This window comes from Gorilla gorilla, chromosome 12, assembly GCF_029281585.2.
Source record: "Gorilla gorilla gorilla isolate KB3781 chromosome 12, NHGRI_mGorGor1-v2.1_pri, whole genome shotgun sequence".
In the NCBI taxonomy this organism is placed as follows: Eukaryota; Metazoa; Chordata; class Mammalia; order Primates; family Hominidae; genus Gorilla; species Gorilla gorilla.
Genome location: NC_073236.2, coordinates 62957421 through 62981744, shown reverse-complemented (window position 1 = coordinate 62981744; position 24324 = coordinate 62957421). Strand labels below are relative to the sequence as shown.

Here is a 24324-nt window from a genome sequence, read left to right as displayed (position 1 = left end):
TAGAGGAGCACCCAGATTCATAAAGCAAGTCCTGAGTGACCTACAAAGAGACTTAGACTCCCACACGTTAATAATGGGAGACTTTAACACCCCACTGTCAACATTAGACAGATCAACGAGACAGAAAGTCAACAAGGATACCCAGGAATTGAACTCAGCTCTGCACCAAGCGGACCTAATAGACATCTACAGAACTCTCCACCCCAAATCAACAGAATATACATTTTTTTTTTTAGCACCACACCACACCTATTCCAAAATTGACCCCATACTTGGAAGTAAAGCTCTCCTCAGCAAATGTAAAAGAACAGAAATTATAACAAACTATCTCTCAGACCACAGTGCAATCCATCAAACTGGAACTCAGGATTAAGAATCTCACTCAAAACCGCTCAACTACATGGAAACTGAACAACCTGCTCCTGAATGACTACTGGGTACATAACGAAATGAAGGCAGAAATAAAGATGTTCTTTGAAACCAATGAGAACAAAGACACAACATACCAGAATCTCTGGGACACATTCAAAGTGTGTAGAGGGAAATTTATAGCACTAAATGCCCACAAGAGAAAGCAGGAAAGATCCAAAATTGACACCCTAACATCACAATTAAAAGAACTAGAAAAGCAAGAGCAAACACATTCAAAAGCTAGCAGAAGGCAAGAAATAACTAAACTCAGAGCAGAACTGAAGGAAATAGAGACACAAAAAACCCTTCAAGAAATTAATGAATCCAGGAGCTGGTTTTTTGAAAGGATCAACAAAATTGATAGACTGCTAGCAAGACTAATAAAGAAAAAAAGAGAGAAGAATCAAATAGACGCAATAAAAACTGATAAAGGGGATATCACCACCGATCCCACAGAAATACAAACTACCATCAAACACCTCTATGCAAATAAACTAGAAAATTTAGAAGAAATGGATAAATTCCTCGACACATACACTCTCCCAACACTAAATCAGGAAGAAGCTGAATCTCTGAATAGACCAATAACAGGAGCTGAAATTGTGGCAATAATCAATAGCTTACCAACCAAAAAGAGTCCAGGACCAGATGGATTCACAGCTGAATTCTACCAGAGGTACAAGGAGGAGCTGGTACCATTCCTTCTGAAACAATTCCAATCAATAGAAAAAGAGGGAGTCCTCCCTAACTCATTTTATGAGGCCAGCATCATTCTGATACCAAAGCCGGGCAGAGACACAACCAAAAAGGAGAATTTTAGACCAATATCCTTGATGAACATTAATGCAAAAATCCTCAATAAAATACTGGCAAAACGAATCCAGCAGCACATCAAAAAGCTTATCCACCATGATCAAGTGGGCTTCATCCCTGGGATGCAAGGCTGGTTCAATATATGCAAATCAATAAATGTAATAATCCAGCATATAAACAGAGCCAAAGACAAAAACCACATGATTAGCTCAATAGATGCAGAAAAAGCCTTTGACAAAATTCAACCCTTCATGCTAAAAACTCTCAATAAATTAGGTATTGATGGGACATATCTCAAAATAATAAGAGCTATCTATGACAAACCCACAGCTAATATCATACTGAATGGGCAAAAACTGGAAGCATTCCCTTTGAAAACTGGCACAAGACAGGGATGCCCTCTCTCACCACTCCTATTCAACATAGTGTTGGAAGTTCTGGCCAGGGCAATTAGGCAGCAGAAGGTAATAAAGGATATTCAATTAGGAAAAGAAGTCGTCAAATTGTCCCTGTTTGCAGATGACATGATTGTATATCTAGAAAACACCATTGTCTCAGCCCAAAATCTCCTTAAGCTGATAAGCAACTTCAGCAAAGTCTCAGGATACAAAATCAAACAATGTACAAAAATCACAAGCATTCTTATACACCAACAACAGACAAACAGAGAGTCAAATCGTGAGTGAACTCCCATTCACAATTGCGTCAAAGAGAATAAAATACTTAGGAATCCAACTTACAAGGGATGAGAAGGACCTCTTCAAGGAGAACTACAAACCACTGTTCAAGGAAATAAAAGAGGACACAAACAAATGGAAGAACAGTCCATGCTCATGGGTAGGAAGAATCAATATCGTGAAAATGGCCATACTGCCCAAGGTAATTTACAGATTCAATGCCATCCCCATCAAGCTACCAATGACTTTCTTCACAGAATTGGAAAAAACTACTTTAAAGTTCATATGGAACCAAAAAAGAGCCCACTTTGCCAAGTCAATCCTAAGCCAAAAGAACAAAGCTGGAGGCATCACACTACCTGACTTCAAACGATACTACAAGTCTACAGTGACCAAAACAGCATGGTACTGGTACCAAAACAGAGATATAGATCAATGGAACAGAACAGAGCCCTCAGAAATAACGCCACATATCTACAACTATCTGATCTTTGACAAACCTGAGAAAAACAAGCAATGGGGAAAGGATTCCCTATTTAATAAATGGTGCTGGGAAAACTGGCTAGCCATATGTAGAAAGCTGAAACTGGATCCCTTCCTTACACCTTATACAAAAATCAATTCAAGGTGGATTAAAGACTTAAACGTTAGACCTAAAACCATAAAAACCCTAGAAGAAAACCTAGGCATTACCATTCAGGACATAGGCATGGGCAAGGACTTCATGTCTAAAACACCAAAAGCAATGGCAACAAAAGACAAAATTCACAAATGGGATCTAATTAAACTAAAGAGCTTCTGCACAGCAAAGGAAACTACCATCAGAGTAAACAGGCAACCTACAAAATGGGAGAAAATTTTCACAACCTACTCATCTGACAAAGGGCTAATATCCAGAATCTACAATGAACTCAAACAAATTTACAAGAAAAAAACAACCCCATCAAAAAGTGGGCAAAGGACATGAACAGACACTTCTCAAAAGAAGACATCTATGCAGCCAAAAAACACATGAAAAAATGCTCACCATCACTGGCCATCAGAGAAATGCAAATCAAAACCACAATGAGATACCATCTCACACCAGTTAGAATGACAATCATTAAAAAGTCAGGAAACAACAGGTGCTGGAGAGGATGTGAAGAAATAGGAACACTTTTACACTGTTGGTGGGACTGTAAACTAGTTCAACCATTGTGGAAGTCAGTGTGGCGATTCCTCAGGGATCTGGAACTGGAAATACCATTTGAACCAGCCATCCCATTACTGGGTATATACCCAAACAACTATAAATCATGCTGCTATAAAGACACATGCACACGTATGTTTACTGCAGCATTATTCACAATAGCAAAGACTTGGAACCAACCCAAATGTCCAACAATGATAGACTGGATTAAGAAAATATGGCACTTATACATCATGGAATACTATGCAGCCATAAAAAATGATGAGTTCATGTCCTTTGTAGGGACATGGATGAAATTGGAAATCATCATTCTCAGTAAACTATCGCAAGAACAAAAAACCAAACACCGCATATTCTCACTCATAGGTGGGAATTGAACAATGAGATCACATGGACACAATAAGGGGAATATCACTCTCTGGGGACTGTTATGGCGTGGGGCAGGGGGGAGGGATAGCATTGGGAGATATACCTAATGCTAGATGAGGAGTTAGTGGGTGCAGCGCACCAGCATGGCACATGTATACATATGTAACTAACCTGCACAATGTGCACATGTACCCTAAAACTTAAATTATAATAAAAAAAAAAGGAAAAGAAAAGTATAGATTAACATCCCTGGTGAACACGTATGAAAAATCCTCAGCAAAATATCAGCAAAGTAAATTCAATAGCACATTAAAACAATCATTCACCACGATCAAGTGAGATTTATGCCTAGGAAGCAATGATGTGTCAACATACCAAAATCTATAAATGTGATAAGCCACATTAACACAATGAAGGACAAACATCATAAGATCATCTCAATAGATGGAGAAATGCATTGGACAAAATTCAACATCTTTTCAGGATAAAGACTCTTGAGAAATTAGATATAGAAGGAATGCACCTAAACAGAATAAAGGCAGTATATGGCAACCCCATTGCTAATATCATATTCAACGGTGAAAAGTGGAAAGCTTTTCCTCTAAAACCAGGAACAAGACAAGGATTCCCACTATTGCCACTTTTATTCAATACAGTATTGAAAGTCCTAGCCAGAGCAATTAGTCAAGGGAAAAGAATAAAAGGCATCTAAACTGGAGAGGAATAAATTAAATTGTCCCTATTGTCAGATGACATGATCTTATATACAAAAAATCCGATGACATGATCTTATATACAAAAAATCCTAAAGACTCCACCAAAAAAAAAAAACTGTTAGAATAAATAAAGTAAGTAAAGTTGTAGGATATAACAGCAAGATACACAAATCTCTAGCATTTATATATACTAACAACAAACTATACAAATAAGAAATCAAGAAAACTATTCCATTTACAATATCTACAAAATAGTCTTAGGAAAAAATTTAACCAATGAGGTAAAAGATCTATATTCTGAAAACAAAAATAATTGATAAAACAAATGGAAAGGGCCACAAATTAATGGAAACATATCCCGTGTTCATGGATTGGAAGAATGGAAACCAGGAAAATGTCTATACTACTCAAAATGATTCAATGTAATCCCTATCAAAATTCCAATGGCATTTTTCACATAATAGGAAACAGAATTGTACAATTTATATAGAACCCTAAAAGATCCCAAAGATCCAAAATATCTTGATCCACAAGAACAAAGCTGGAGGTATCATACTACCTGACTTCCTTCAAAGTGTACTACAAAGCTATACTAATCAAAACAGCACAGTACTGGTATTAAAAACAGACACATAGGATAGACAACCCAGAAATACATCCACATATTTACAGTCAATTGGTTTTTGACAAAGGTGCCAAGAATTCACGATGGAGAAAGGACACACTCATCAATAAATAGTGCTGGGGCTATTGGATATTCATTTGCAGAAAAATGAAATTAGATTCTTTTCTTATACCATACCCAAAAATGAACTCAAAATTGATTGAAAACTTAAATGTAGGACCTGATAGTATAAAACTAGTAGTAGAAAACAGGGGATAAGCTCCATGAGATTGGTCTGGGTAATGATTTATTTTTATTTTTTGCATATGAACAAAAAAGTATGGGTAACTAAAGCAAAAATAGACAAATGGTATTATATCAATCTAAAAAACTTCTGCATAGCCAGGGACAGAGTGAAGGGACAACCTCCAGGATAAAAGAAAGTATTTGCAAACCACTTATATCATCAAGGGTTAATATCCAAAATATATAAGGAACTCAAACCACTCAATAGCAAAAAACAAATGACCTGATTTTAAAAATAGGCAAAGAATCTGAATAGACATTTCTCAAAATAAGACAAACAAATAGCCAATTGATATATGCAAAAATGCCCAACATTACTGATCATCAGGGAAATGCAAATTTAAACCAAAATGAGATATTACTTTACACCTGGTGAAATGGCTATTATAAGAAAGACAAAAAAGTACATTTTGGCGAGGTTGTGGAGAAAAGCGAACCCTTGTACACTTTTGATGGGAATGTAAATCAGTATAGCCAATGTGTAAAAGGATATAGAGGTTTCTCAAAAAATTAAATATAAAACTAACAGATGATTCGGCAATACCGCTACTGGGTACATATCCAAAGGAAATAAAATCAGTGAAAAGCTTTTTAAAGAGTAATTTTTTAAAGAGTATTTGAAGAAAAGAGTTAACATGGCAGGTCTAAAAATGCTATCCTCATAAGATCCTGCCTGCAAGTTACAAGGGTTATCACTTGGCTGGCATCTGGGAACTTGGATATTGTGAAGGTTTCCTTCACCGTAACTAATAACAGTGGCTCACGATCCCTGAAACATCTGTACAAACAATATGTTTTATGCTATGCCAACAACCTGATTTTCCTCTGGAAGTCTGAAATTTGAGTATGTGCTGGATAGAGGGTACCTACATGACTAGCCCGCAACAAAAACTTGAAGACTGAGTCTCTAGTGAGCTTTTCTTGTAAACATTTCCCATGTGTTGTCACAACTCATTGCTTGAGGAATTAAGCACTTTCTGTGTTACTCTGGGAGAGGGCTCTTGATAGCTTGCACCTGGTTTCCTACAAAGTTACTCCAAGTGCTGTTTTTCTTTGCTTTGTGCCATTTTGCTGCAGTAAATTGGACCTGTGAGTGTGACTACATGCTGAGTCCTCCAAGTCTTCCTACTAAACCTGGAGATGGTCTTGGGCACCCCTGACACAGAGTGATAATACCTTTGTTGAAGATACTATGTAGAAACAGGCATTCTATTGTATTCTGAGATTTTTTAATTTGTTATTTCTCAAGAATCCTTTTGGACTATGTATCAAAACTTGTTATATGTCTACCTTTTGATTTGATAATTGCGTTGCTTGAAATTTCATTTGAAAACATGAGAACACACATACACACACACAGCTTCTCAATGTTATTCATAAACAGAAAACACTGGAGATTATTCACCATACAGGACTGGATAAATAAGTTATGACACATCTAAGTATCAGCCATATTCTGTCCTGATTTTTGGTGTATCTATTTTAACTGGCTGATGCCCTTTTTCCTGCCTTGTTAAAATATTTTATCATTTCCACTGGGTACAGCTGTACAAGATACTATGCATACTTTACATATGCATAGTATCTTGTACATATATATATACTATATATATAGTAAATATATAGTATATATAAAATATATATATTTATACATATATTTGATATACATTGATGTATATATAAAACAATGATATATATATCGTTTTATAACAAATTATTAAACAGACAAGCACTTCTCAAACTGCTCAAAGTTTGATTTGTTAGTAGTTTTTTTTAAAGCCTGCCACAAGATAATTTAGGTGAATATAGAAAATCATATCACTAAATAGCAGAACTTTGACAATTTTCTAAATATTTGAGTTGCCTGTCATTTATGATATAAATGAATAGGCACCCATTGTCATAAAGTGGGAGATTGACTACGACCTTTGTTTTATTTTTTATTTTTTGGCCTGACAAAGCCCGTTCTTCTCAAAACCTCTTGAAAAGCTACTTAAACTTTTAATGAAGATTGAAGCCTCGTGGAGACAGGAATCAAGGCCCTTAACCTCTTTGTTTAGAGGTTGGATATTCTATAATTTTAATGAGTGGAGAATATCCTAATGAAATTCCACTTGTGGGAAAAAGCCCTAAAAAAATGTGTACAAACATCCCAATTGAGATGGACAGGGGAAAGGTACATTTACTTATGATGGAACCAAAATTGTGTTGGCATCAATTTGTCTGCCACAGCCAGTGAAAAGCAAGGGATAATGGGATAAACCATTGATTTTTTTAAAAAACTACTTAAATAAACTATCATTTTATATAAAGGTGAGAAAAGAGGTTCTAAAATATTCAGGGGCTCAAGTAACATATATTTAAACATATTGAAGATTTGCTCTAGTGACAAAAAGAGTCAGTACAATCAGAAATTTAGGACATAAATCATGTAGATCAAACTTACTGAAAATATATTAAATTCTCCTTCTACCAGTGAGAACAAGGAAGCGTATACTTAATTGGGTGTTCATTTAAATTAATGTTTTTAGGGCAATTCATAATGATCTTTTCTTCAGTTTAATGCTAAACCAGAGTTGAGATTTAAGATACTAATGACGCATACCATGTATGAAGCAGTAAGTTAAACTATCACGCATCCACCAGAAAAACAACCCACTTCTAAGTGCCTTGAAGGTAGTTCCTCTTACTTCCCCTTACTGCAGACCTCCATAAAACAAACAAACAAACAAACAAACAAACAAACACCTCACATCCTGACTTTGGGGAGTAGCCTTCCACTTTCCCTTAGAGGTGCTGTTTTCCCTTAGGCACAAGCTTTAATAAATCTTTCTCTATCTCTGTTATTGTGGTCTCACCAGATTTCTATCTCGAAGGACCTCAAGAACCCTAGGCTTACAGTTCCAGGGGTTGGGACCTGATATGGTTGGGGGCCAGTACTCAGCCTATTACAGCTACAATCAACGAAACTAAGATGCACGTACAGAACAAGGCAAAATATTGAAAGCAGAATACAAAACTTAGAAACATATTTAAGCACAATAAGAATTCAGTTTTCAATGAGGTTGATATTTCAAATGAGTGGGAAAGGGCTTTATTAAACAAATGACTAGGCACTCAGAAAAAGGAAAAGTAGAACCTACCTTAAACTGTAAAATTAGAAGATCTCATTTTGAACATCTTAAACCAGATGCATATATGAAAAATAAAACCGGCCCGTGTGGTGGCTCACACTTGTAATCTCAGCACTTTGGGAGGCTGAGGAGGGTGGATCACTTGAGGTCAGGAGTTCGAGACCAGCCTAACCAACGTGGTGAAACCCCGTCTCTACTAAAAATACAAAATTAGCAGGGCGTGGTAGCGCACGCCTGTAATCTCAGCTACTTGGAAGGCTGATGAAGGAGAATTTCTTGAACCCAGGAGGCGGAGGTTGCAATGAGCCGAGATCACATCATTGCACTCCAGCCTGGACAACAAGAGGAAAACTCCATCTCAAAACATTTTTTTAAAAAGAAAAAAAATATTTATAAATGAATAACGTAGTTGAACATTTTTATAAACTTGAAATAAATATATTACAAAGTAATACTAAAAAGAGAAGTTAAAAAATGTGCATAGAATTTAAAATCTACATTTTAGAATGGTGATAAGATATTATAGAAATTCAAAAGAAAATGACAGTTTATCAATCTACCAGCTTATATGTATTATAATGACATATAGCCGATTAGGATTTTTAATATATATTGGTACTTAGAAAAGATAACTATCTTAATAGAAAAATGCACAAAGAACCTGAAAATGAATTTCATAAATAAAAAAATAGCAATGACTTATAAACTTATGGCCATATAAAAATTCACTGGCAAACAGAGAAATATCAATTAAAAATTAATGAGACATCAACAAATTATCAGTGAAGAAAATTTAAAAACATTTTTATAACATGCACTGTAGGTGAAGTGTGATCAAATAAAATAGGCTGCTTGTACATTCATGGGTGTGTGTTAACTGCTACAAACCTACCCCAATATGGAACTAAATACCCTACTTAGTCATATAACAATTCTACTTCATGGAATTGATTCAAAGAAAATAATGAATACTGTTTGACTATGGGAATGGTCACTGAAATAAAGTACGACAAATTTTCAACTGCAAGGACAAGTTAAGTGAATTGTGGTATGCCCTCATTGTTTAGCATGGCACAAATATTGAATATTTTATAGTGAAGAAACAGATAGTTATAAGTACATATGTTCCCAGAATATGCATTATAAACATTCGTTTTATATATATATATATATATATATATATATATATATATATATATATGCAAAGTTATACAATTAAATCAACTTTGGGGATTTCTGTTTGCCATAATCATGATTTTCTATTTAGTTTTATTTTCATTATTTCTTTGTTATTATTATTATTATTTTGAGACTAAGTCTCACTCTGTTGCCCAGGCTGGAGTGCAACGGCGTGATCTCGGCTCACGGCAACCTCTGCCTCCCAGGTTCAAGAGATTCTTCTGCCTCAGCCTCCCGAGTAGTTGGGATTACAGGCATGTGCCACCATACCTGACTAACTTTTATATTTTTAGTAGAGACAGGATTTCACCACGTTGGTCTCCAACTCCTGACCTCGTGATCCGCCTGCCTCAGCCTCCCAAAGTGCTGGGATTACAGGTGTGAGCCACCGCACTCGGCCTATTTTCTTTTCTTCTTTACTTTTCTTTCTTTTCTTTCCTTTCCTTTTCTTTCTTTTCTTTCTTTCTTTCCTTCTTTCTTTCTTTCCTGTCCTTCCTTCCTTTCTTTTTCTTTCTTTCTCTTTCTTTCTCTTTCTTTCTTTTTCTTTTTCTTTCCTTCCTTCCTTCCTTTTCTTTCTCTCTCTTTTCTCTCTCCTTCCTTCCTTCCTCTTTTCTTTCTTGTTTTGCTCTTGTTGCCCAGGCTGGAGTGCAGGTGGCACAATCTCGACTCACTGCAACCTCCACCTCCTGGGTTCAAGGGATTCTCCTGCCTCAGCCTTACTCAGTAGCAGGGATTACAGGCGCCCACCACGACGCCAGGCTAATTTTGTATTTTTAGTAGAGACAGGATTTCATCATGTTGGTCAGGCTGGTCTCGAACTCCTGACTTCGTGATCTGCCTGCCTTGACCTCCCAAAGTGCTGGAGTGAGCCACCGCAGCTGGCCTATTTTCATTATTTCTTACTTATTCATGTATTTTCTTTTACCTTCATTTAAAAATTACCTATAATGTTCACTCATTGCTTTTTCACAATAAAAACATTTTCCTACTGCATTGAAAATATATATACATTGATTTTTGGGGGGGAAAAAAAAAGAATACATAGACCTATAAAGGAGAGACAGGAACTACCTGAAATCATGCCGAAAGAAACACAATTACAATTTTGGGGGTTGTCTTTTATTTATTGATGCAAATATATAATTTATCCTATTTTCAAATATGCAAAACTACTGTTAACATTTTTTATCTTTTAGCACACTTTTATTTTCTTAAAGGTAAAAACCAGTATTCCGAAGTCCACTTCCAAATTCCTAGAACTGGTGTAGGATGATTCTGGAATATGCCATTACTTGCCCAAGTAAGGTGGAATGTTGTCTGGCCAGGCCACTTTCCTGCAACACATTCCATCAGGAAACTCAGAAACAATAGGAACTGCTGAGCATTTTCTGCTGAACTTTTTTTTTCAGTTCAACTCAGAAAATAGATGGCAATCTTCCCATTTTAAAAAGATGTTTTCCTCCATTTCTTTTCCATTTTAGCAGAGACAGTAAAGAATTCAAATTATATAATATCTCTGTCCTCCACACCAGCTGTGTTTTGTGTTTGTCAGATGCTTAGAGTGATTTTCAAACAGCTGGGTTTTCTCAACCATATTTTACCCCAATTATCTTTCTCCATGATCTTCAAAGCTATTTCAAATGATTTTTCCCCTGATTCAATACACATGTTTATAGTATAAAAAAAAATTTAGAAAATAGACAAGAAAATGATGAAGAAAATCAGTCAGCTATAATGACACCAACCAGTGATAAATAACATGAACATCCTTTTATCAGTGGTCAGTCTCCTGTACATACACATACATGCAATCCTATTGCACATTTTGTAAGCTTTAAAACCTTATAAAATAGCTTTAATGGTTTCCATTTTTATTCAGTATTTTTCTAAGTGTGGACTTCGATGTTTGCAGTCCCTCACTCCCACTCGCCCCCTCCCCAGTGTTCCCTTATCAGTTATGTCAGCTCCTTCTTTTAAGTGCTCAGGACTAAAACCATGGACTCTTCCATGACTCTTCATTTTCATAAACTACATCCAATTCTCAGAAAATCCTAGTAACTTTACTGGGGGGAAAAATTGTAACCTACATACTTTCTACCCTTCCCCTGCTAATCCCTCAGCCAGGCAATCACTAATTCTTGTCTTGTCTATGAGAGCAATTTCTCTTCTTCCATTCTTGCCTCCCCTACCTTTGGTTAAATGTAAGTCAGACCATGCACTCCTCTGCTTAGTGTCTGCCATGCCATACCATCACCCTGAAAATAAAAACCAAATACAAACCTTGGCCTACAAGAACCTGGACGAGTGGCTTTTGCTGCCTTCCAGATGTATTTCTCGTCTCTGCTTTCTCATGTGGATCCAGCCACAGTTACTTGCTTAATAATCCTTGGACATGCTGAGCTTGCTTCTGAGTGTCTTTGGACTTTCTGTTTTTCCTGGATGTTAGACCTTTCCCAAGATAGCTTCATGGTACCTTTCCTCACTTTATACAGTTCCTATTCAAACCTCATAGACTCCTGCCCTGACCAACCTATAAAAAATTCATCAGCTGTGACTTGTTCTCCATTCTGCTTTACATTTCTTCATAGCATGTATCACCAGCTGATATTATGTTCCATATTGATTTTCTCATTTTATTTTCTACATCCCCTACTAGAATGTAAATGAAATGAAGACAGAGATATTTTCAGTTTTTGTTAATCACTATATTCCCAACATCTTGAAAATGAGTGGCACATCACACTCACTCACTAACTGATGAACAATTCTCCTTAATTGAACAGTTTTTGTTTTTTCTTGTAAGTGACAATTCCAATTCTTGATTATGTCTTAAGGGTAAATTCTAAAAAGCAAATTATTTTTAAAATTTGAACATTTTGTAAGATTATCCTCAGTAACAGATTTTTCTAATTTATGCTTCCACCAAAAGAATATAACCTAATTTCACCAAAAGGATATAAAATAGAATAACTGTTTTCTTATAATCTTATCACACTGAGTTTTATTATTTTTGCTCTTATGTTTTTGATTTGCTTGTAAGAATAGGTGCTTGTTTTAGCATATTAGCTATTATTGATAAAATTGTTTTGAGATCATTTATGTAAACAGCCTGCTACATAGTGGGGTATTAATACAGGTTAATGAATAAACAAAAAATGTCTAAATATGTTCCTTTTGCCAAGAAGTCTTAAAATCTATAGAAATTATATTCCAAATATAAAAGTCTATGGTTTTTAACCTGCTGTAACTTAACTTCCTTACTTAGTTTCTATTTGTTTTACTAAAATATTAAAGTTCCTGCTTCAGTAGGATTATTGGCCTCTTAATGAAAAGGTGCTTTGAAATCATTGGCTAAACAATAAAAGCATGGAGATTACCTGTGAATGTGCTTTCTCAAGGAATTAAAATTTAAGAGGTTTAGTTCTAGTTATTACACAACATTACACACTCTCTTACCATTGACACATACTGTGGGTTATTCTGAGAAATACCATACTATTCAATAGCACACCTGGTAATATTGTAACCACTGGTTTAAAAAAAAGTTAATAACTAGATTCACTGAAAACAAATCAGATGTTTGGATGTGACTAATTGAAATATAGAAAGGAAAATGAAAAGTCCTTATTCTAACCAAGTCCCCTCACGCCACCCTGTCCAGCACCACACTTTAGCCTCCTCCTTACCTTTTACCAGCCATGAACCCTGGAATTTCCATAGTTAACTTCTTTCTGTTAAGGCTTTGCTGCAATAGGTTATTACTAACATGCTTAAATATAGAGTTCCTGACATAGGCACCCAATGAATATGTTTTCAAGAGTGCATGAATTAATCTTAGCAGAGAAAAAATAAACATTAGCACCCTGTAGTTCTTTTGTCTTTGTATTTTATCCAATTTTGTAGTTGCTACAAAGCAGCTTGCAGAGGCTTGAAGGCCCAAGATGGATGAATAGGCATTTTGAAGAGGAAAATGTGAGCAAGGAGAAAACAACATTGGCTGGGGACTCTTGGGAGGAAATCAAGCTGTCTGAGAATTCAGAGGTGGCAGCCAGACCATCGCCTCTACTCTACATTGCAAGCTTAGCTAAGGCCATTCATCTGATGGAAAAACCTATTCCCTTTGGCTCTCATTTCAGTCAGGAGGTCTACCTTGTTTCTGCCATGTACATGTCTAGCAGGTGAGTGTGTTTATGTAAAATGCAAGGGTTAGCATAAGAGAGTTGTAAACACCAAAAGGGCTGACTTCATGTATGTATGACCTGTGCACCCATCTTTAGAAGGGTCCCATGTTTGCTCTATGAAATAATTTTTGAACAAAGTCATCTCATTTTTATTTTACCTGTCCTGAACAACAGAAGGCAGCCAATTAGAATCCAAATTCTCAAGAGCCGAAAGCAAGCCTTCGAGTAGGAAGATTAGAAATTTGCAGGGATGAAGGATAGGAAAACATGTAAAACTGAATTTCTTTCCTAGGTCTTACTCATTGCTTTTATTATGTAATAGGTTTACTCCTTTACTTTTCTTATGTTAAGCCCCTTTTCCATACTCCCATTATACTAAATATGTTTCCTAAGAATTGTATTTCAAACACTGAGTTTATTTTTTTCCTGGAGCAATAAAACATTAAAATAACTTATACTCCTTTTGATAGATGGAGTTATTTGAACTTCATAAAGCACTAAGAAAAATTTATAGGGTAACTGAATAATAAACACAGCTAGTGGAAGCCTTTGAGGTCTGGAAGGAGGAATGAAACAATGTATGCTTCCTTCTACCCCATATATCTAATCCAATTTTCAGATCTAGGATCCATTTTAGTCACTTAAACACCACATAAACTTCTTTGACGTTTAATTATATTATGTATATGCCTGGTACTATAGAAGAACTGACAGAATGAAAACTTCATTGAGTGTTTTCCTGGCCGCTAACCAATGAAATGCTCTCTGAGAAGGAATAGTGGTTAACAAATACTGATAGGTGTAATGGCCCTGGCAGTAAATTCTCCGTTCTTAAGAGACTGTTGGGAAGGCCTGAGAGTGGCAGCTTGCTAAACTGTAGTTTAAATTGACTGGGAATACTTGCTAAGATTGAAATGAGATTTAATAGGCTCAGCATGGGTTTGATAAGAGCCTATATTACCAAGAGACACTTAATTCAATATAATTATTGGCTTTAGGTTACAGATGGGTTGCTTCCAGCCCCAACACTTTCCTATGAAGGAGACTGTTACAAATAAGCTCTTTCTTTCTTTCTTTTCTTTCTCTTTATTTTTCTCCTCCTCTCCCTCCTCCTCCTCTCCCTCCCCCTCCTCCTCCTTTCCCTCCTCCTCCTCCTTATTCTTCCTCTTGCATTAAGGCAGCTTTTATGTGCCTTAGTAAAGATGATATTAATATTTAATTATCATTAGTGGCCACACTGAATTTATACATTGAAATAGGATTTTTCCAAGTCAGATTGTGAGAAAGTTTGCCCATTTTCTCTAAAAAAAAACTCCTCAACCAATATGGTGAAACCCTGTCTCTACTGAAAATACAAAAAATTAGCTGGTATGGTGGTGGGCACCTGTAATCCCAGCTACTTGGGAGACTGAGGCAGGACAATCGCTTGAACCCAGGAGGTGGAGGTTCCAGTGAGCCAAGATCACCCCATTGCACTCTACCCTGGGCAACAAGAGCGAAACTCTGTCTCAAAAAAATAAAAATTCCTCAGCTCCACTAAAGGAGGAATACATGTATATGTGTATATATTTCATTTGGAAAGGTATACCCAGGAAATCACCCCACTGGGAATTGTTTATAGGAATGATTTTTCTGTACGTAAATCATCAGGAGTGGTATAATCTTGCTTCTGTCAGACAAGGACCATCTTTCATCAAATGTCTCATAAGATGTCTTTTATCAGCCCTGCACTTGCTTGACTTTGTCTAATGTCAGAGAAATACAAAAGCCCAAGTCTGAAGACAATTTCATGACAAGAGATCCCCAAGACACAGAGTATAAAAATATTTATTGCTACTTTGTTCTTATGTCATATTCTTTCTGTTTCTATTTCATTTTTTAAAAATATATAATTTATGTATTTTAGGTGCAAACTAAATTTATGCGAACAGTAAAAAAAATAATCTCGGACAGTACAAAATGATGAAGTAGGCCAAGTTAACTTTTGGTACATTTTTTTCTTTTGAGTTTTGTATTAGGACTGATTGATAGGCTTTAGGTTTTATTATCTCTGCAGAGGTGGGATGAGGCAGATTCAAAGGATGTTATTGTTTCAATAAACCTTTTTAAGAATAGTTTTAGATTCACACAAAGATTGTGAAGATACTTCATAGAGTTCGCGTATTGCACACCCAATTTCACGTATTCTTACCATCTTACATTACTAATGCACTGGTATTACATTGCCACAACTATGAACCAATTTGGCAATTATTATTAAGTAAACTTCATTTATATTTTCTTAGCCTTTATCTAATTTTATTTTCCTGTTCCTGGATCCCACATTATGTTTAGTTTTTATATCTCCTTATCCCCCTCTGGGCTCCGACTGTGTCTCAGACTTTCCTTAATTTTGATGACTTTGAACATTTTGAGGAGTACTGGTCAAGTATTTTGCAGCATGCCCTCAATTGGGATTTTTCTTATCTTTTTCTCATGACGATACTGAGGTTACAGTTTTTGGTAAAATACCATTTTCATCCAATCTATTTATTATTTCAATTTTTTTATTTTAAATTTGAAAAATAGAAAAAAGCTTATATAATAAGATATAAAGAAAGAATAACTTTTTACAGCTGTGAAATGTGTTTGTGTTTTAAGCCAAGTGTTACAACAAAAGAGTTAAAATGCTTAAAGAAGTTTACAAAGTAAAAGAATTGTAGTAAGCTAAGGTTAATTTATTATTGAAGAAAAAAGCTATTGGCTGTTTGTATTCTTTAACATGAGCATCTATTTTGTAATAATGTACACTTGACTCTCCTTATCTATGGTTCTGCATCTGCTGATTCAAACAACCATGGATCAAAAATATTAAAAAAATAAATTAATTAAAAAAAGACAAGAATAAAAAATATCAAGAGCAAAAAATACAACAAAAATATTTAAAAAATAAATTAATTAAAAAAAGACAAGAATAAAAAATATCAAGAGCAAAAAATACAATATGACAAATATTTACATACAATTCATGTTGTATTAGGTATTATAAGTAATTGGAGATTATTTGAAGTTTATGAGAGGCGGGGTGTAGGTTACATGTAAATACTACCCCATTTTATATAAGGGACTTGAGTATCCCTGAATTTTGGTATCCTCAGGAGTCTTGGAGCCAACCCCCCACAGATACAAAGGGATGACTGTAATAACAATAGCAATACTAAAATGGCTTCAAGATACACACACACACAAAAGCATACCCCATAAATATGTAAAGTTATTAACTGTAATAATTATTAACTGCAGTAAACTGAACAAAAAATGAAATAAAACAAATAAAAGAATATATGCATTTGCATTTGTATGTACTTTGGAAGGACACATAAGAAACTAATAACAAAGGTCCCTGCTGTTGGAGAGGTGTGGCGGGGTAGAGATGAGAAGAGGAGACATGTGTGGGAGAGAGCTTCACTGTGCTTGTTCTAAAAATGTTCTGCCTTTCGAAACACAGGACAATTTTATCTATTAAAAATAAGAAAAGAAATAAAATTTGTGAAAAATATTATTTGAATGAGTCAGTGACTCTTCACACAAAAAGATTATAGCTGATGGGCCCACTGAAACTTAGACTAAATCTGTGAATTAGGTAGATGTTTCTTGCTCGCAAGTGTCAGAAAACTAACTCAAAGAGGTCAGTTTGGTTAACGGGTGACTGTGTTGCTCATGTGATAGGGAGGGGCCTGGCTCCAAGCCTGCCAGAAGCGAGATATTCAAGTTTAATGAGAATGTCCTGCATTTGTCTCTCCACTGTGCTGCTCTATGAAAGTCTGCAGGGCTGGAAGTATGGTTGATATCAGCTGAAAGAGATGATGAAATTAATTAATATCTATCAATTTGAATGATTGAATACCTGGAATGGCTTAAGGCAGGATCTGACAAATAGTGCTATGCAAAGTTAGTAATCAAAGGCAAAGTCATAGTTGTAGTAATAATAATACAAGCTTTTATTATTAGCTGATTTGTATGATTGGATTCTTTTGAAGACTGCAAAAAGTTTGAATCCCACAAAAATATTGAGATTGGGCAATATCAGACTGCTTTCTGAAGGCAAGCATTAAACGTAGCAGAGAAAAACTGATTTTGCAGGTAACATAAAGTAAATATGTATCAGAGATGAATCGAATGACGTGGAATAATGTAAAACGAAACATAAAGGAATACAAATATAGAGAAATGAATTTGTATATTTTGAATATGTTAGCTTCTACCAATAACTGGGGGGTGGGCTCTTCTAAAACTTTCTGAAATTGATTTTATTATCTTCCCCTTTTTTTTCTCTAAAAGTACACTTCTAAATTTTATTTTGTTTCTCAGTTATTACTATTATTAATTTTGAGATGGGGAGGTATTGGAATTCCTTAGACTCATGTCTCTAATCCTCCCAGATTAGCAGATACAACCTGGGGGAGATCAAATTCACAAGTCTGTACTGTATCCTCCCTGCTTTCCTGTGTTTACCTGGAGAAGGTGACCTTGCTGGTATCAGACAGAATCTGATACAGAAAGATTGTTTGTATGCAAAGGGGTTAAAGGACTTAGAGACAAGAAGTGTTTTAGTATAGACCATTAGAACACCCTGTCTCACAGGGTGCAGGAAACTTTCAGAACTAGGGTCCCCTAGTGCCCACTGGCTGCTTTGACTATGCATCTCACCGACATCTGAAGTATAATTATCGACCCCTGTCCTAACACAATGATCTTGAGCTGACTGCTCATCACAAGTATCCAAATATCTACTCAACAGAACTGAAAGTAGAAGAAAATAATAGTCATGAAAGCTATGCTTTACACGCAGTCCAGGAAAGCAGATATTCACACTTATCATTTATGATGGAATCATAATCTATAGAAGTGGAACATGGAATCTGTATTTTTATTTTTTTTATTTTTTTACTTTTTTTGGAATCTGTATTTTTAAAAAAGACTCCAGTGTAACTCTAATAATCAGCCACTATTACATATTTTCTTAATAATTAGTTCCCAGATGTTTCATAACCTGGATCAACCTTATTGAATTTTATAAATTTCAGCTGATGACACTATTCAGAAAGCTCCTCGAGCCTACCTTGTTTCCTCTTCCTTCTCCTTTCTCATGACGTGCAAGTGGATTATCTGAACACTGCTTTTACTTAGAGGTAAAGAGTTTTTTTTTTTTTTTGGTGCTTAAGAACATGCTTTGTCATATAAAAGCCAAATAAGAAAAATAAATGGCTTTTCATGTTTGCGGGAAGTGTACATGCAGAGGATTGCAGTCTGTAGAGTCAAAGATACAGTCCTGTAGTTGTGCTCTGTGTGTTCAGGTTAAGCCAGATTGTTCTATTGAATCTTAAAATTTTGATATTAACAACAGATGCATTTGCAAGGTCAGAAGAAATCTAAAGAATGAAGTTGGCCTTACTCTCTGAAGAAGGCATGGATTCAAACTGAGAGGAGGGAGAAAGAAAGATAATTTCACATGGAGAGAACAGCCTGAAAACCATGAGTGCCAGGAGTGCATGCAGTTGTTTTTAGTATCAATGAATCAAGAAATTGCATGCTTGATAATTAATTTTAATATATGGCAGGAAGTGATATGTCATGGGTAATATGAAAGATTATAAATTTGATTTAGGTTGTTGCTAAGTTGGAGGTTTCACTGGTATATTCAAGTTGGTATGATTATTAAGGAAGTAAAAGGCAAAACAATGAAACCTGTGCAAAGTGAAGTTGGGGTGAGCATTTGGGAGATAGAGCAATGAACATTTTCGAGTTATGAGGCTGGAAAATGAATGAGTAGTACCTCACTTAGTCCTCACAAAAATACTAGTTATTTTTAAATGAAATAATGGCTTCAGAAAGATTAGGAAACTTATTCAAGGTCACACAGCTAGTAAATTGGTGAGATTGCATTCTGTAATTCCATTCTTGGCACCAGAAGTTCTGGGAGCAGTCAGAATTGCAGCCAGAGAATGAGGCTATGCCCATATATGACTACTCAAGTTCCCTGAAACTGCCTTGGAAAACTTCCTTTAGTATCATTTTAAAATGAAAAGTGCTTTAAAATATGCTTAAATGGTCTTTGAACAAGAGATATTTTTAACGATCCTATCAAATTTGTGTTAATGAATCTGGGCTGCAGAGTAATGTCTTCTTGCTTAAGATATGCCATTTTAGTACCTTTCATGTGAAAAGATTGGTTTTCTTCTCCAGGGAAGAGGAATTGTGTTATTTAGCATAAAGCATATCATAATTCATATAAGATAATCATGTTGGACATAACACTAAGAGGTTTCATGCTCTTTTAAACTATGAATGAATAAAAATCCAGTTCAAGTTCTTTAAAAACTAAAGAGGATACAGATGGCAATAGAAGCATGGCAGTTGTAGTTTGTAGCTTTTAGTGAAGAAAAAGAAAAACAAAAGCTACAGTGAATTAGTCACTGTAATATACATTTAAGCTGGTGACATATTTGTTCTCCCCTAAAGATAATTATTATCTAAAAAATAATAAGACAGAGTAAATTGACTATTGTTTAACCTAAATGTTTTCTTTATACTTATTCTGAAAACGTGGTGTTTTATTGATTTGCTGTGTTCCCTTAGTGGGTGAATAATATGGTGGAATTTACCTAATAGGACATAATCTCTCATAATAACAAATTTCTATTCAATAGAGCTGCAAGCAGAAAAAAAATAATAAAGTGCATGAAAGCTATGCTCTTCCCACAACCAGGGCTGAACACATTACTAAACTCAATGTCTCAACTAAAATGGTCTCTCAAAACTCCTAAGATTCCTCCCGGAGTGAGCAAATGCTTGTATAAAAAGTGTTACACATTGAAAGAATTGTGGTTACCAGCCTTCTCTTTTTCAATTCCTCACAAATAGAATACGGATGCTTTGCAAATTCTCACTCTATGTCTAATTAATATTTAAGGTCAATATTAATTGACCAATTGTTTATCCAATCCAATTAATATTTAAGGTCGTGTCTTGATCATGACATGATCAAGTTCACTCATATATCACCCCACCCACACATGCAGACACATGCACACAAACATAAAAGCAGCAATACATGTTTCCTACTAATATTATTCAAAAAAACCAGTTAATCCTAAAAATAAAATTATTAAATTTACAAACTGAAATAATCACATAAACTACCTAAACTTTAAAGGTTAAAAGTTGAGGTATATTAAATACTAGTAAAACCAGTTTGATTAGTTTTACTAGTAAAGTCAGTTTTAATAGTTTTACTAGTAAAGTTATACTAGTTTTACTAGTTTATATGTTGTCCTAAATAATTGTTGACATGGTATGGAACAAAGAAAAGAGCAGAACAATTATTGAAATAAGAATATTGCAGCAAGTAATATTCCGTGTCTAAAACTCCATATTACTTTCCCGACAGATGAGGTTTGATTAAAATAAAATAACTAAAATAAAGCTAAATCTATCCCTCTATAATTAGGAATAAGGTAAAGGTAAACAATCATAATAGCGGTCAGTATTTATTGCCATGTTATTATGTGCCTTATATATATCATAGAATCTTTTTAAAAATATATGAGACAGATGTTAATATTTTTCTCATTATACAGATGAGGAAACTGAATCATGGAGAAGTTACATTATTTGTCTACAGTCATAAAAATAGTACGCATACTTCCCAAATCAGAAGACATAAGTAGGAAGTAAAGTGTGGTCAAAATAGCAAAACATAGCAAAAGAAACCTAGAAACTAAGAAAGAGCAAGGAAACATTCTATAATTAAAAACTGACCATTTGGGTCTGGAATATAGACTAACAAACCATATCTTAACATGCTGTTGATAGGTGAAGTACTTAATATATTGACAGATTTCTCACTTCATAATATTTTTGAAAATATCTATTTCAAGAAAATTTTGAATAAAATTGGAAATCAAAGACTTTGCCACACACAACAGTAATACTTGCTTACTTTCTCCACTCTTCTTAAAACTATGATTCATCTTCTAGATTGTTACTCTCAGCCTACCAGGGCAATCAGATCTTTCAGTGAGAAAATAGATAATGCCACAGGGAATTTGCTTACATTTCAGCAGTAGATCTAAAATTCTATTTTCATGTACACTCACCCTTCCTTCCTCAAGTTTTAACAGCCCTATTGTGAAAGGTGAAACCACCTACTTTTTGCTTTTTCAGGAATCCCAGCCCATCTGTACAACCACTGTGTGATCTGAGTCTTCAGCCACTGTACCTCCTTGGCATGCTGCCACGTTCTAATAATGCCCATCATAGCAACAATGGCAGCTACAAGAAACCTTGCTGGATCCCACATGTTCTTACAGATATCCACCCCCAGTTCTCTTTTCCTTTAATAAAATTTCTTAAATAAATTTAAAAAGGAAACTACATGTAGTCTAATTCTTCAACTCCCCCTCTGTTTAATCCAAGCTTTTGGTCATGCAACTATGATGAAACTGTTATTTATCATTAAATGTAATTGATGTTTTCTAAGTTCTCATGTTGCATGACTACTCTCTCAGTCTTTGTTGGATAATCTACTTTGTCCATTTGGCTGCTTTATAGTGCCATTCCTCAGGTCTCCACGTTAGGACTTACTTTCTTCTCATTTTACATTCTGTCCCTAGGCTTTCTAACTTTCACTACATCAAATTAGAAGAATAAGACTCAAGGCTGGATTAGGTCCTGGACTAAAGCAACGTTAGTATGATTAGAGAATAATGGAGTGTTTAAAAATTGTTCCAGGACACTATGGAAGTAGGAGTGAAGGCAAAACAAGAATCTAAGATAAATCACTGCTTTCCTTTTGGTCATAATTTCTGAGAGCTATAACGCTAGAAGAAATTTGCGATAAAAAAATGATGGATTCAGTTTTAGATATGTTGTTAATCTTGAAGGAATTAGATAGCACTAACCAACTATGTATAATTGTTTTAGTGGGTTTTGCCTATAGACAATTACTTACAACACATCATCAATGATGATAAAAATTAATTAAGAGGCTGAAACTCTCTTCCCATTAAAAATAATAGAAAAGTATGCTTAAGCATCAAGCTGGTAATACTGATGATATGCATTTATATTTTCATACTATATAAAACTGTGAATAGTGTTATTGCACTAATAAAATCCAAAATCATTGAGGCGCAAAAGTAGCTAGAAGCAGTTACAGCATCTGAATTCTCCATTTCATTTCACCAGTTCTCTGGAGGCTGTGAAAATTAGGACAAACTGGTAGGACATCACCCAATGCATCTGAAATTCTTTTTTTGCATTGAAATTAAACTGGTTATATGTTCTGATGTAAAATTATGAGTTATTTCAGGATACTGTGCAAGGGTCTATATTCCACTGACCCTGTAAGTACAAAACATAAGTAGAAGACACTGATGAACACAAAACCATAAGAGGGAGAGTGCTTTTGAGCAGTCTGTGACCAGGTTAAGAAAAAAAGAGTTATTCCTTCAGCAAAATGTGGCATATAATGTGTGATATAACAAAACAAAGCCAAAACTTTTATGGATGTACATACCTAAGAAGAGATGATAATGCTTTATTTAAATGTATCCCAAAACCTAGCTTCAACAACTTGAGAAAAAAATCATAAAAAGTGATTTAAAAATGCATATGTCTGGCTCCCTCCACTCCAGTTGGAATTAAATTAAAATAGAAGAAAGATTGAGTGCATCCCTGGGTATTATGTACACTTGAGGATAGATGTCTAGTTTATTTTCCTCCTGAGTTCTAATATAATTACTATATTTTTAAAAGAGAAAAGCCATCATTTCTAAAACATCACAAGAAATCTAAAGGCACACTCCTGGGCGTAAAAATGTACAAAACCAGCTTGATTGAAGACCCCAGAGACCAAATTCATTTCAAGGAAAATCAGGAAACAGGGTAAAATAAAAATAACCAATATCAACACTGCTGGCAATGCCCGGCATGGAGCATTTCCTTTGACTTCTCTGGCTTCTTTTTACTAAATGCTTTGGTATTAACTGTACAGTAGAAAACAATGCATTAATACACTCAGCAAATGCTTATCCCAGCAGGGGGAATGAAAAATTGTGTTTTTTTCCCCAAATGTCAACATTCCCACCTTATTAAGGTGAGCCATAAAGAAAATACAGCAGTCTTGCCAAACTGGAAGGCAAAGAGAAACTCACCAGTGAGACACCTCTCTCTCCCTGTTCCTCCTGGGGCATCCTCATTGCATCATATAGTACCTGACGTATGTTGGAACAGAGTCCAATTACTTCTTTAGAGGGATACTAAGAAAGTTAATCTATGTTTGTTTTGGAAAGTAGTGGAACTGAATAAATGTTTATTGAATCAATAAAAATAAAACAAACCAAATTGGGCCCGTGAAAATATTTAGTAAAATTTTATAGAAAAAATATGATATTCCAGAGTTGAACAGAGATCATATCTCTGGAAAATATTTACTCAAGAAAATCCATTTCTTTTTTGAACAGCATGTGCCTTGTGCTCTCAAAATCAGTCATATAAATTATGAACTTAATAAAATTAGAGCTAAAAACAAGAGATACTAGGGCCTGAAATGATGGGGAAAATGTGTTGACTAAGAAAAAAGCAGAAATACAAAGACAGCTAGATATTATAATAAAGGAAGATAAGTAAATGAAAATATTCTAGTGAAAATAGAAATAAACATAACAGAAAATCCAACTAAGAATGTATTAGCTATCAAAAAG

At 35.0% G+C, this 24324-nt stretch overlaps 1 protein-coding gene and 1 long non-coding RNA gene across 4 annotated transcripts in view; one reads left to right on the top strand and one right to left on the bottom strand.

The window, feature by feature from the left end:
• LOC129531840 (uncharacterized) overlaps positions 1–21971 on the top strand; it is a 32021-nt gene extending 10050 nt beyond the window's left edge. Inside the window, exons 2-4 of the long non-coding RNA XR_008677273.2 lie at positions 13302–13576; positions 18646–18750; positions 21785–21971. This is a non-coding gene — a long non-coding RNA (uncharacterized lncRNA). The remainder of the gene's footprint in view (positions 1–13301; positions 13577–18645; positions 18751–21784) is intronic.
• Positions 1–24324, bottom strand: part of LRRTM4 (leucine rich repeat transmembrane neuronal 4) — a 775458-nt gene that overhangs the window by 51356 nt on the left and 699778 nt on the right. The gene's annotated exons all lie outside the window — the stretch shown is intronic.